Raw genomic sequence first — 15331 nt, 5'->3', positions numbered from 1 at the left:
ATATGTCAAATAGTAGTGGGGCAAGTGCCCCACTATTCCAAACGTGCATCCGTCCATATATATATATATATATATATATATATATATAATATAGGGGGTTATAATTATACCGATGTAACTTTCACTAAGTATTATGTCGCTCAATAACTTTATATTAAATGTGAATTTTGTAAATCCAACCGTTAAATTGAAAGTTCATATCACTTTATAATTGTATATCAAATTTTGTTAAAATTGAACAACTAAAAGGTAATCAAAGTGTTTATATTTTAGTGTATTTTGAAATGAATATATTACATCAATTTTTTTTTATAAAAATGAAGTATCAAATTATCTTGGATTAATATAAATTTTTGTATATATAATCAATGAGAGATATGAACTTTCAATCTAACAGTTAGATTTACCAAATTCACATTTAATATAAAGTTATTGAGCAGTGTAATACTTAGTAAAATTTACACCGATGTAATTATATTAAATTTTACTAAGTGTTACACCGCTCAATAACTTTATATTAAATGTGAATTTTGTAAATTCAACCGTTAAATTGAAAATCTTTTACTCTTAAATCATATATACAAAATGTTATATTAATCGAAGATGATTTCTTATAAAATTAAATTCAATCTGTCAGAAAATTTATATTTTCGATGATAAAATTTTTGTAGGAAAAGCTATATTATTGATGGAATATTTCAGAAAAATTTATATTTGTCGAAAATGTAAGAACTAGTTTTAAATTTGATATGAAAATATTATGATATAATTAGATAAGATTTTAAGTTAGTATTTTATTAATGGTTGATAATTAAAAAATAAAACAAGGATAAATACATTTTTTGAATATTATATGTTTGATTTAAGATAACTTACAAAATAACTCTTGGTAAAATTATTCCGCTCAATAACTCATGGTATGTGTTGAATTTCATCGGTCCAATTAATTGTTAATTTAAAAGTTATTAAATTTTACTAATAATTAATATAAAAAATTAATTAGTTTTGGAATAAATTATTTGCTAATTAACAATATAATTGAAACATTAATTATTTTAAATTATTTAACTAAAATCTTATTGACAATTTACTATATGATCTTAATATTTTTGTATAACTAATATCTGGTTTTAAATTTGATATGAGAATATTATATATAATTAGATAAGATTTTAAGTTAGTATTTTATTAATAGTTGATAATTAGAAAATAAAACAAGGATAAATATATTTTTTTGAATTTTATATGTTTGATTTAAGGTAAATAAATATATTAAATTAATTAATAATTGTTTAAAATATTAAAATTTAATTTATAAGTATATAATAAATAAATATTTATAATTTTATAAATTATATTATCATTATAAATTATAAAATTAAATAATTTAAATTATAATTTTAAATAGAAATAAGTAGATGTTATTTATAAAAGTAAGTACATATAAATAAAGAATAACTAAATATATTATTATTATTATTATTATTATTCGTAATATAAAATTATTATATATTATTATTATAGTACAAATATGAGATTGTATATTTGAGGATGACTTAAATGAATTAATTTGTACAAGTTATACTGATAACATACATATACATTTCAGTAGCCTACTCATCAGAACTTCACAGTTAAGCGTGCTTGACCTGGAGTAGTACAGGGATGGGTGACCTTCAGGGAAGTTTCCCAAAAATTGCACAAGTAAGGATAAAACACGCTAAATAGTGAAATATCGTGAAATAGAACCTTTGAGAGGCCAAATATGAGGATTGTTACATTAATAAATTTATTAAAATTAAAAAAAAATTATAATTTTCAACGGGTAAAGAAAGGGTCGTAATATTAATTTAGAGGCAGTTGGTGCGACAGTTGATGAAAGGGTCGCAATGTTAATATAGAGGCAGTTGGTGCGACAGTTAATGAAAGGGTCGCAATTCCAAGTTTGCGACGGTTTGTGCAACGGTTTTGATAACCGTCGCAAAATTGCCTGGTGACGGACAATTCTGCGACGGTTCCCAAACCGTCGCAATGTTGTCTTTGCGGCAGTTCTAACCATCGCAATGTAGGCTATATAACCGTCGCAAAATCGTCATTTTCTTGTAGTGATTGTAGACTCACTTCCAAGTTATTTTACCCTTGATAAGAATATTGGACCTTCATAATCTAAGTGGAGAAATCTAAGAAACCATGTTGTGTTGTGAATTGATATCCAAATTTTTTGTTGATCTAACAAGAACAAAAAGATCATGTTATTAAGTTGGTTTGATAAGATTAAGTCACTTAGACTGCTCACTTGTATTGTAAAAGATCTTTTAGTTGATATGCATGATGAGCATTGACTTGTATTGTGTTGTAAGTTTATATGTTGTTTAGTTTCTATATGACTATGTTGTGGACAAGTTGTGTTGTTTATATATTGTGTTGACATGTTGAAAGATGTTAAGTTGAGAGTTGCATTGAATAAGGAGTTGTTGTGTTGTTTGTATGATATGTTGAATTGAGATTATGTTGTACAATATTAATATGATGATACATATGATGTAGTTGTATTTTACTTATATACTGTTGTTTTGTCTTTTGTAAGGTTACCCTTACATTTTCCTTTTTGTTAGAGTGCCATAGTCATATTTATATGGGAGTAGCCAATAATAGGTTATTAGAGGATGAACAAGTTTTGAGAGTCATGTTGGAGATGGCGGTGTTGTTTGGACTACTCTAATGTAGTTAGTTTATAGTAGTTGTTTAAGCGACAACCTAAGTTTATGTTTTCAATCCAGATACTATATGTATGTATATGTATAGTTTTAGCTATAGTCCCATTGAGAGATTTATATCTATGATTTTTAGTTGAAAAATTTTATACATATATATACACTGCTGCATGTATATCTAGAAACTATTTGCATGATAATCTTAGCTAATTAGATTTATGCTTTTTCCTTGCTTAATTATTGAATTATAAAATATAGAGACTTGTCAGATTGTTATAACTAACCTTTCAAAACTTTTTTTATCTAACATTAAAATCTCTACTTTTCCTGTTGAAAAAAAAAATCCTATTTATTTTGATGTTGCAAAACCAACACCTCTCCCTATCCTAACTGTATTTTTATAGGAAAAAACCCATGTAAAAAATATTATTTTTTCTTTGTGTACTGTCACAACCCGAAAATTTTTGATCTCGCGACCTATGGTTTAGACATCCTTTTGAAAATCTCATCAATTAAGGAATGTCCGGACACCAGACTAATCCTTAATTAATGGTTTTGAAAAATGAGTTCATGGAGTCGCCACCAATATTTTATTCAAAATATTGGAAAAAGGAAAAGGTTTTTAAAAAGTCCAATAATGGCCTTAATAACCAGAATTGGGTTTGGGGGTTGGTTACGTGTAGGGAAGGTATTAAGCACTCCTACAACGCCCTTAATCGGTACCCTAGGACAAAGTTAACATTATAAACAATAATAATATAAATATTAAATTCCCTGTTATTGATGATTATTTACATGCATAAAATTTAAATTAAACAATTAACTCTAAAATATCTACATAATTGCGTTTATTATAACAATACTTATCAAAAATAAGAAACAAAAGAGAGAGAAGAAGATTGATTGAAATACCTCGTATCAAGCTTTGTTAAATCTTCCGATATGGAAATTCTAGGTGCTTTGTGGCAACCTTTCACACTACACAAATGCCTCACAAATCTCAAGAAATACAATAGGAGAGAGAGAGAGAGAAATTTCGAGCTCTAAGGAGTTTTGGACGAAATTTTCAGGTCTCTCAGAACTTTGGCCGAGATTTCTATTTATAGGCATCAGACGCGGGTCGGAACAGCCCGTTCGTTTCGGATATGAACGTTATGTATTATTTTTGCATCCTAGAACGGCTCATTCTGAAATCAGAACGGCCCGTTCCAGGAACTAGAACCCCCCGTTCTGAAATGAGAACGGTCCGTTCCAGGATACAAATTTTGGGCCCTTTGACTGGTTTGAAATGTCCCGTTCTGGTCTGGAACGGCCTGTTCCAACCTACAATTTTAGGTCTTTTTAGGAGTCTTGGAACGGCCCGTTCTGATTTTGGAACAGCCCGTTCCGGGCCACTAAAAATAGTTGATTTGGGCTTTTGGGCCCTCTAATGTCCTATCTTGTTGATTGTATGCCCCTGGACGAAATTGGGTGTCTACAGCTTCCCCTCTTTACTTGTCCTTTGGAATAGTTGTGTTGCTTTTCTAAAGGCAAGTAAAGACGTAGACATTTCGTCCGGGTCTTCTTCTCATCTCTGTGTTGATGCTTCTACGTTGCTTCCTTTGGACAGGTGTATTTGCTCGTATCCTCACCCTTTAAAGCAGTTGAGCATTGATTGCGTACTCTATTGGGTAACAAAGTTGACAAACTGTACACCTGATCTTCAGTCTTCGAGTAGAAGCTCCATTGTTTCTCTTGTGATAGTGAGGTGAAAATTCGGATCTTCACTCTTGTTTTGTCAATAGATACCTTCACGTTGTTTCCTTCAGGTAGACAGTGTTCACTATATCCTTGCCCCTTGGAGCAACTAAGTGTTGGATTGTATGCTTTATTGGGTGTCAAGGATGGTGAACCGAAACATCTAGGCTTCAAGATCCATGTGAATGCCCTATGTCGCTTGCTATGTCCGAATCTTCTCCTTTACTTTAGCAGTGTAGAAGCCCTCACACCATTTCCTTCGGGTAGATGGTGTTTACCTATATCCTTGTCCCTAAGAGCAACTAAGTGTTGGTTTATATGCTCTATCGGGTGATAAGGATGGTAAACTTGTACCATTTATGCTTCTGGCTTTGATGTCAATGCATCCTAATGCTTCTGCTTGCTTCATGGTAGTGTGTTCCTTTATTCGTAACTTGTTGAAGAGAGAGTATATTCTGAGCTCAGCCTCTCCAGGCTGGACTGATATTTAGGGCTTCAGCCGGCCCATGGTGGAAGCTCGACGGCGATCCTGGTGGTTGTGACTTCGATGAACTCGACGGTGCCCTCGCTGTAATTCTTGATCTGAGAGGATCGACGGTGGCTCTTCAATCAAGATGGACTGATTTCAAGGCTTCAGCCGGCCTATGGTGGGAGCTCGGCAGTAGTCCCAATTTTAACTTCGAGGAACTCGGCGGTACCCTCACTATCGTTCTTGATCTGAGAGGCTCGACGGCGGCTCTTCAATCAAGATGGACTGATTTTAAGGCTTCAGCCAGCCTATGGTGGAAGCTCGATGGTAGTCCCAATTTTGACTTTGAGGAACTCGGCGGTACCCTCACTGTCGTTCTTGATCTGAGAGGCTTGACAGCGGCTCTTCAACCAAGATGGACTGATTTTAAGGCTTCAGCCAGCCTATGGTGGGAGCTCGGCGGAAGTCCCGATTTTGACTTCGAAGAACTCGGCGGTACCCTCATTATCATTCACTGATTTGAGAGGATCGACAGCGGCTCTCGACTTGGATGATTGTTGATGTCCTTTGAAGTTTGGATGATTGTTGATGTCCTTTGAAGGAGGACCTTTGAAATCTTAGGTGGATACTTGACAGTGATCCTTCTTCGATTTGATGTACTCGACAGTACCCTCATTGTTGACTTGTGATGGAAAATGCCCCAAGGAGGATGGGCAAGATGTACTTGATGTGCCCCTGTGTTGATGGGCGATAGATGGGTGACAGGGATTCTGGTGTTGCCCCTGCCATGTGAGTATTGTGATGCCTCTCCAGGCGTCTGCTTGTGGTAGGTTTTTTCTGAATTTTATATTTGTTTAGCTTCGGCTTTTTTATGTTTGAAGCTTGTCTTTTTCTGCTATTTTTCTAAATGCTTTGGCTTTTTCAACATTTATGAAGCTTGCCATTTTCTGTTTTATCTTTTGTTATCATCATTGGTGGAGGGATCTCATCCCATGATGATGTTATTTGCTTAATATTTATTGATGAGTATTATTTTGGAAGCCACTCCTGGCTTTGGTAAGGAAACCATTCCTAGTCTTGGCATCCTTCATTCAATTGAGGAGTAGGGTATGATGGCCTCTTCATGCTTGTGGTCTTGATTATTCTTCCTTGTCCGATTCTATCCCATCTTGCTATTGACATGTCTTTTGTTTCTTGGTGGCTATATGAAACCACTTGTATGGAATGCCCTTGTTGGGGCTATGCTTTTTGACATGATCTTGACTTTAAGGCACTGTCTAGTTGTTGATCTTTTTTACGAGTGCTTCGGCCTCTTGATTCCTCTGACAAGGGATGGATAGACACACACAAAGAATGCAAGAATGCAAAAGAAAATGCAAGGCAGGAATGGATTGGATTTTTTCAATTTTTTTTTGAACTTATACCCTTTTGTGCACACTTGTGCCCTATGTATGCTATGCAATGATGCCTCTATGCTAATGCTTAAATGCATATTGATTTTACTTTCAAGAAATTAATCTAAGCGTATTAATCAATGACATGGATTGTTAGTCTTTAGCCGTGTCGAATTCATTCCAAATGTTGCTTCCTGAACCTGAGGTTTGTTTAGTTCAGCCCTCGCTTGTACCGGATATGATATGTTAGTCCTTAGATCAGGTGTACCTAGACTCTGTTCTAGGACACCTCCATCTTTTCCTTGTGAGTGTTCACTGTGCATATTCCGTGTATCTCTCAAATTTATCTTAATGTCATATAGGTCAAGAGGAAAGAGAGGAAGAGGATATATACATATATTTTTTTTTGCAGAAGTTTTGTTAGAAATGATTTTGTAAAAATGGTTTTTAGAAGAATGGTTGGCCGAGGTAGGCTAGTGGTTTAGGCTGATGAACAAGCAAGTTCAAAGTGAGGAAATCAGTTTCTGCAATAGCTCATTATTTCCTTCAAAGTTAAGCAATGACTTAGGATTGCATATTTGATTAAATGATCTTCCCGAGCCGCCTTTCAGTTTTCAGATCGGGATGCTGCTTTGTCCTAACTTTTGCCTAGGTTACTTGAGGTGTGTTCCCTAGCTGACGTTTTCTTTTTGATCCTCACTTTTGCCTAGGCTACCCTTTTGTTTGTGGGTCTCCTAGCAGACCTTGCCCTAATTTTTGTGCTGCCCCTCAGTGAGTTTCTTGTGGGACTTTTGTCTTTGCAGCATTTGTGATCATCTTTCATTCCTTCATTAAAGGGCGATGCCCCTTGCACTGATCTCGTTTGGACTTTTATCCACAAGTCATGCCAAGTTTGATTGATCTTTATGTGTTCTTTTATTGCATATTAAGCCATTGTTTCTAATGACATCCTTATTTCAAATGTACTTGTTCATTTAAGGTTTGTTGATGAGGCTTAGAGTAGATAAAAAGGAGAAGAGAAATGAAGTAGAAAAGTGTATGACATTAAAATAGAATTTTCAATTTACACGTGCCCATTTAATGTAGCTCGAGGGCCCGGGCATGCCCTGAGTTCGTGATTCGTACACAAAGAAAAAGAAGGAGGTTTCCCCTTAGAGAGGCCTAAGTCATCTAACCGTAGAGCTAGTCCTCCACTTGCTTGGATGTGGCGCCTCAGAAGGTCTCGTGTAGAGGGAGGGCGCTTCAGAAGATCTCGTGTAGAGAGAGGTTCTCTGGCTTCTTCTCTCGTAAATGTATTTTCAACTCATATCCTAAGCCTTTCCTAAGAAGTAGGAATGGGTAGAAGCGATGATAGAACTTTCCATGAAGTCTTGCTTCTCAAGAGGAACATTCAAGCTTAAAAAGGATATTCTCTAGTTATCTCTACCCTTCTCCGTTTGTATATAAATACTCATGTATTTTTCACTCTCAATATTGAGATTCACATTCAGTCTTACATCCAGATTCAATACAATTTCCTTCTCCCAATTGCTCCTCTACATGGTATCAAGAGCTCCTGTTTTTTTTCTTTCCCGGGAAAACTTCCATGGCTTCCGCAACTACCAAGCAGTTCATCCCACAAACTTTTTCAAATCCCATCTCGTCCAAACTCAGTGAGGACAATTTTCTCACATGGAGGCAACAAGCCGAATCCACCATAAGAGGGTATCATCTAAAGAAACACATTCTTGGAGCCATGCATGTTCCAGCCCAGCACAAGACAGACGAGGATAAAGCCAAAGGAGTTCTCAGTCCAGAATATGAAGATTACGATCAACAAGATAATCTCCTCAAATCTTGGTTACTGGAGAGTATGGAACCGCAATTTAAGGTAAGGATGGTTGGATATGAGTGGTGCCACCAGATTTGGAATAACCTAGAAATATACTTTGCCTCGCAAACCAAAGCCCGTGTGAAACAACTCAAGATTCAATTAAGAGGAATCAAGAAAACCACAGCCATAAATCAGTACCTTCTTGAAATCAAGAAGATTGTCAACAATCTTGCAGCAATTGGGTCACCTCTGAATACGGCTGAACACATAGATGCTATCTTTGATGGGTTATCAGAAGAGTATGACCCCTTTATCACCTCTGTTCTTACAAGAACCGAAGAATACACTGTTGAGCAAATAGAATCTCTACTGATGGCGCAAGAAGAACGACTGGAAAAACACAAAGCAAGTGAAAGTGTTCCTCTTCAAGCCAATTTGGCTCAAGGCAGTTTCAACTCAAGAAAACAATTTACCAATCAAGGAAGAGGTTCCAATAATAATGGCACTCATGGAAGAGGCCCTCACAGGGGCAGGGGTCGTGGCAGATCAGCCCAGCATTTCGGCAGAGGAAATAAGCAACCGTGTCAAGTCTGTGGCAAGATTGGCCATATAGCCTTTCACTGCTGGCACAGGTATGATCAACAATATACTGAACCCAATTTAAATCATAATACTAATGTCTACAACCCAGGAAACCAGCAACAGATGCAAGCCATGATTGCGGGTTCACAAAATATGGTATATGATGATCAGTGGTATCCAGATTCAGGTGCCACAAATCATCTTACATCAGATTTGAATAATCTTGGTTCCAAAACTGATTACACGGGACAAGACAAGATTCACATGGGAAATGGTCAAGCCATCGGAATAAATCATACAGGTACATCATTCTTTCATACTCCTATGTCTTCTAAAATATTTACTTTAAAAGAACTCCTACATGTTCCTCACATTACCAAAAATCTGCTAAGTGTATCAAAATTTTGCAAAGATAATAACGTATATGTTGAATTCCACACCAATTATTGTCTTGTTAAATCTCAGGACTCGAAGGAAACTCTTCTACGAGGGAATCTTAAAAATGGCCTATATGTCTTTGATGAAGTGCAAATTCTGAAACCTGATGTATATGAACATACTGTTGACTCTGTTCCCACTAACCGTACCACTCTATATGTACAAAGGGCTAGGAAATCCTATGATGTATGGCACAATAGACTTGCTCACGCCTCTAGGAAAATAGTACAAGCTGTTATGAAAACCTGTAATGTTCCAATGCCTATTAATCATCAAGACTCTATTGTTTGTAAATCCTGTTGTATTGGGAAATCACATACACTTCCGTTTTCTGATTCATCTACTGTGTATAATTCTCCTCTTGAACTTGTCTACAGTGATGTTTGGGGACCTTCTCATTATGCATCTAGAGAGGGGTTTCGATATTATGTTCATTTTACTGATGCATTTTCAAAGTATACCTGGATTTATTTTATGCATAATAAATCTGAAACTGCACATCATTTCATTCATTTTAAATCTCTGGTTGAAAACCAATTTGGACACAAGATTAAAATGTTCCAATCTGATGGAGGAAAAGAGTTTACCTGTCTAACAAAGCTTTTCAATGAAAATGGCATAACACATCGTCTCAGTTGTCCTCATAGTCACCAACAAAATGGGACAGCAGAAAGGAAACACAGACATATCACAGAGGTAGGCTTAACTTTGCTATCTTCCTCTGGTCTTCCACATATTTTTTGGTCTGATGCTTTTAGCACGGCTATTCATGTTATAAATAGACTTCCAACACCTATTCTTGGACACAAATCTCCATATGAAGTGTTGTTTAATAAAATACCAGACTATCTTCTCTTAAGACCTTTTGGTTGTGCGTGTTATCCCCACTTAAGACCTTTCAACAGTCATAAAATGGATTTTAGATCATCTCAATGTGTTTTTATTGGGTATAGCATGCAACACAAAGGTTATAAATGTTTTACAACAAATGGCAAAATTATCATTTCCAGGAATGTGGTTTTTGATGAAGACACATTTCCTGGTCCATCCTATTTCAACACTAACAATGTTGCAGGTCTGTCATCGTCTCACTCACCACAACCTGTGCCAAGTATACACGTTTTGCCATCTCAGTCTCTAGCACCCAATTCAGCTACCACTGTTCCATTAGTCTCTTCCATTGATGAGCCTCTTCAAGATTCTCAACTCACTTCCACCACTGATACCTCCCAACATAATCTGATCACATCTTCCTCTCAGCCAAACCCACAACTAATTATTACAACAGTCCCAGATCCAGCATCACCTGCAACACGCACAACAAATCAACATCCTATGATCACTAGAGCCAAAATTGGTGTTTTCAAACCTAAGGCTTTTCTTGCTACATCTGAACCAATTAGTGTTGTACAAGCTCTTGACAACAAGCACTGGAAACAAGCCATGCAAGATGAGTACAATGCCTTACTCAAAAACCATACATGGGATTTAGTCTCCTTACCACCAGGACGAACAGCAATAACTTGCAAATGGATATTCAAAAATAAGTACAAACAAGACGGTTCCATCCTTCGACACAAAGCTCGACTAGTAGCTCGAGGTTTTAGCCAACAACAAGGACTCGATTACACAGACACCTTTAGTCCTGTCGTCAAACCTGTCAGCATTAGAATTGTTCTTGCTCTAGCAGTTTCAAAAGGCTGGCCAATTCATCAAATAGATGTGGACAATGCGTTTTTAAATGGTGATCTCAAAGAAGACATCTACATGCTTCAGCCACAGGGGTTTCATAATGGCGTTCCAAACACAGTTTGCAAACTACGGAAAGCTCTATACGGCCTCAAACAAGCTCCAAGAGCTTGGTTTCAAAAACTCACTCTAATTCTCCTTCAACTTGGTTTTAAACAGGCCAGATCAGATTCTTCTCTTTTCACTTTTACATCTAAAGTTACCTCTATATACATTCTCATATATGTTGATGATATTATTATAACTAGCAACTCCCCTGCAGCTATACAAACTCTGATTTTTACTCTTCATAGATTCTTTCCTCTCAAAGATCTTGGCAGTCTTCATTATTTCCTTGGAATCGAAGTCAATTCTGATGGTGCAGGTGGCATTCACCTCTCTCAAACCAAGTATCTTAAAGATATTCTTGACAAACTCAACATGTCAAATGCGAAGCCTGTCAAAACTCCCATGGCACCTTCCCTCAAGCTCACAAATGATGGGACAGCAGTGTGCCCGGATCCAAGTCTCTATAGGTCAGTCATTGGTGCCCTGCAATACCTAACCATCACCAGACCTGACATAGCTTATACAGTAAATAAGTTGTGTCAGTTTATGCATCATCCCCTTGAAAGCCACTGGAAAGCAGTAAAGCGACTACTCAGATATCTCCAAGGCACTCTACAACATGGATTACACTACAAGAAGTCAACCGATACTGGAATACATGCATACTGTGACTCAGATTGGGCGAGTGACCATGAAGACATGCGATCAACATCAGGGAACTGTGTGTATCTAGGGCCTAATATAGTGTCTTGGATGGCAAAGAAACAAAGAGTTGTCTCTAGGTCCAGCACCGAGGCAGAATTTAGGAGTCTCGCAAGTCTGGTCACAGAGGTTCAATACATTCAGAATCTGCTTTCAGAACTTCACAATAGCAGCACCCAGCCACCTCTCATATGGTGCGACAATCAAGGAGCAGTTCTTTTATCTGCTAATCCAGTATTACATACTAAAACAAAACATTTTGAGTTGGATTTATGGTTTGTTAGAGAAAGAGTGGCTCGGGGACAAATTCAAGTCAAGCATATCCCAGCACGGTTTCAAGTCGCAGATTTATTGACTAAGGCTCCAAGTTCATCTATCTTCTTAGCTTTAAGACACAAACTCACTGTAGATAAACAATCCACACTAAGTTTGAAGGGGGATAAAAAGGATATTCTCTAGTTATCTCTACCCTTCTCCGTTTGTATATAAATACTCCTGTATTTTTCACTCTCAATATTGAGATTCACATTCAGTCTTACATCCAGATTCAATACAATTTCCTTCTCCCAATTGCTCCTCTACAAAGCTGTCTCTCAATTTTCAGCTCAAACAAACATTGCTTCTCAACTTTTTTATTTTTTATTATTTTTTATTATTATTTTTTTCCTAGAACGCTCTTTGCAGGTTTTCATTCTAGCAGATTCTTAACAAGCAATGTTTCTCTCTTGTTGAAATCATTTTTCGAGAAAGCTCTATTCACTTTGCCTTAGTGTTTGAGGGATTCGTCCTCCTCAGATTCTCTTTATTAGCTTGCAACTCGTTGGGAGTGTGGATCCATCCATTCCTAGTCGTTTCTCCTATTCCGCTTGGATTTCACGGTTGCACGACACGCTTTATCCTCTTGGGGTAAAAGTTGGCGTCTTGAAAACTCTTTATGCATATGGATTATATCCCATTACTTTCGACTAATGCACATAGGTTAATTTCCCTTTTTATTTTCGTTTATTCTTTTACAAGGAGGAATTTGTTCTAAATGAATGTAATGCAGAATATAGAGAAAGTTGAGAAAAATAAATATCAGTCTCATTGATTTGTTTATCTGTGAATGCTCAAATATTAAGCGAGAATCTATATTAGATTCTAAGAAGACTTACTTTAACGAACATATCAAAGTAAGGGCCCAACCTGTAACAGCCCAGCAACCCGCATGTGGATATTGTCCGCTTTGGCCGCAGCCCTCACGGTTTTGCTTCTGGCGATGACACGCATGCCACCCCAAAAGGCCTCCACCAAGGCAAGTCCTGCCAACCCATCAGAGTAGCGCAGCGACCCCACATGGCCAGATATTGTCCCCTTTGCCCTCAGGCCTCAGGGTTTTGTTCTAGGCGATGCCCTCATGGCACCCCTAGAGGCCTCCACACAAAATGTAACAGCCCGCGCAACCCGCATGAGGATATTGTCCGCTTTGGCCCACGGCCTCACGGCTTTGTTCTCGGGAATGGCCAACACCACCCCAAAACGCGTCCTCAAGAGTAAGGTATCCACACCCATATATATGGCATGCTTCGTTCACCTTACTAGCCGATGTGGGACTTCACAATCCACCCCCCCTCGGGGAGCCCAGCGCCCTCGCTGGCACACCTGCCCGGGTCCCGGCTCTGATACCAAATGTAACAGCCCAGCAACCCGCATGTGGATATTGTCCGCTTTGGCCGCAGCCCTCACGGTTTTGCTTCTGGCGATGACACGCATGCCACCCCAAAAGGCCTCCACACAAGGAAGGTATCCACACCCATATATATGGCATGCTTCGTTCTCCTTCCTAACCGATGTGGGACTTCACACAACCATAGTATTTTTGGGCTTTTCTTTAGAACGCAGGTACTGTCGTATATTAGAGCATTCACTTTTCTTAACTTTCTATACGTACTGCAACCTAATCCTCCTTAGCTAATAAAATAAAATGAATGAAATTAATGAGCTAATTTAGAATGCATGTCATATTTTTTGCGTAATCTTTATCATGTTTATATTGTCTAAAGGGAAATGATGCATGGAGATGAGATTTCTTTTATTATTATTTTTTTAAAATGAAACTACTTATATGATGCTATGATATGATGACCTACGAATGTACAAAAAGGGGTATAAATTTCTCTATTTTTTTATATTTTTTATCAGTTTGCTTATTTTAAAAATTTAATCCACTCTTATTAGAACAAATAATGCAAACAAATGTACACACACATGCTCAATCAACATACACCCGCGAACAGTCACGTTTAAATCCTTGGTCTATGGTCCCTACAAGAAAAGTGCATTGTATAGGACAATTCTAATCTCACTGGTCTTAAGGCCCCCAAGGTGCCCCCATTATAGGGACCCGGTATCTCTGTCCCTGTCACCTGGCAAACTCTAAGGTCTGTCGCAGTATTTCGGGCTAGAGTAACCGGTTATCACCTTGAGTGTGATTTCTGACAAGGCTCGCAGGCTCCAAGGCCAAACTTGGGCCGGTCGTACGTCAACCACTCCCTATGTTTATTACCCTCATGCCCTCGGGTGTAGAGGGAACTGTTGTGTGCAAAGGATTGTGTACAGTTTTATTAAAACAGGTGCAAAATTTAAACAAACAGATATTAAAGCCAAACAAATAAAACAAATAAAGTAAAGGGAAAAAATATTTAAATTATTATTTTTATTTTATTAACTTCATCAATTAAATGGGTCTAACCCTCTTTAAACGTCCCCAGTGGAGTCGCCATCTGTCGCAACCCAAAAATTTCCGATCTCGCGACCTATGGTTTAGACATCCTTTCGAAAATCTCATCAATTAAGGAATGCCCGGACACTAGACTAATCCTTAATTAATGGTTTTGAAATATGAGTTCATGGAGTCGCCACCAATATTTTATTCAAAATATTGGAAAAAGGAAAAAGTTTTTAAAAAGTCCAATAATGGCCTTAATAACCAGAATTGGGTTCGGGGGTCGGTTATGTGTAGGGAAGGTATTAAACACCCCTACAACGTCCTTAATCGGTACCCTGTGACGAAGTTAACATTATAAACAATAATAATATAAATATTAAATCCCCTTTTATTGATGATTATTTACATGCATAAAATTTAAATTAAACAATTAACTCTGAAATATCTACATAATTGCGTTTATTATAACAATACTTATAAAAAATAAGAAATAAAAGAGAGAGAAGAAGATTGATTGAAATACCTCGTATCAAGCTTTGTTAAATCTTCCGATATGGAAATTCTAGGTACTTTGTGGCAACCTTTCACACTACACAAATGCCTCACAAATCTAAAGAAATACAATAGGAGAGAGAGAGAGAAATTTCGAGTTCTAAGGAGTTTTGGACGAAATTTTCAGGTCTCTCAGAACTTTGGCTGAGATTTCTATTTATAGGCATCAGACGTGGGCCGGAACGGCCCGTTCCAGATATGAACATTATGTATTATTTTGCACCCTAGAACGACCCATTCTGAAACCAGAACGGCCCGTTCTGAAATGAGAACAGCCCGTTCCGAGGTACAAATTTTAGGCCCTTTGATTGGTCTGGAACGACCCGTTCCAACCTACAATTTTAGGCCTTTTTAGGAGTCTCGGAACGGCCCGTTCCAATTCAAGAACGACTCGTTCCGGACTTGGGAACGACCCGTTCTGATTTT

This window comes from Cajanus cajan, chromosome 7 (assembly GCF_000230855.2).
Source record: "Cajanus cajan strain Asha chromosome 7, NIPB_CcT2T_4, whole genome shotgun sequence".
Classification (NCBI taxonomy): Eukaryota; Viridiplantae; Streptophyta; class Magnoliopsida; order Fabales; family Fabaceae; genus Cajanus; species Cajanus cajan.
The sequence above is the reverse complement of the archived record's forward strand: the minus strand, read 5'-3'. Positions refer to the sequence as shown.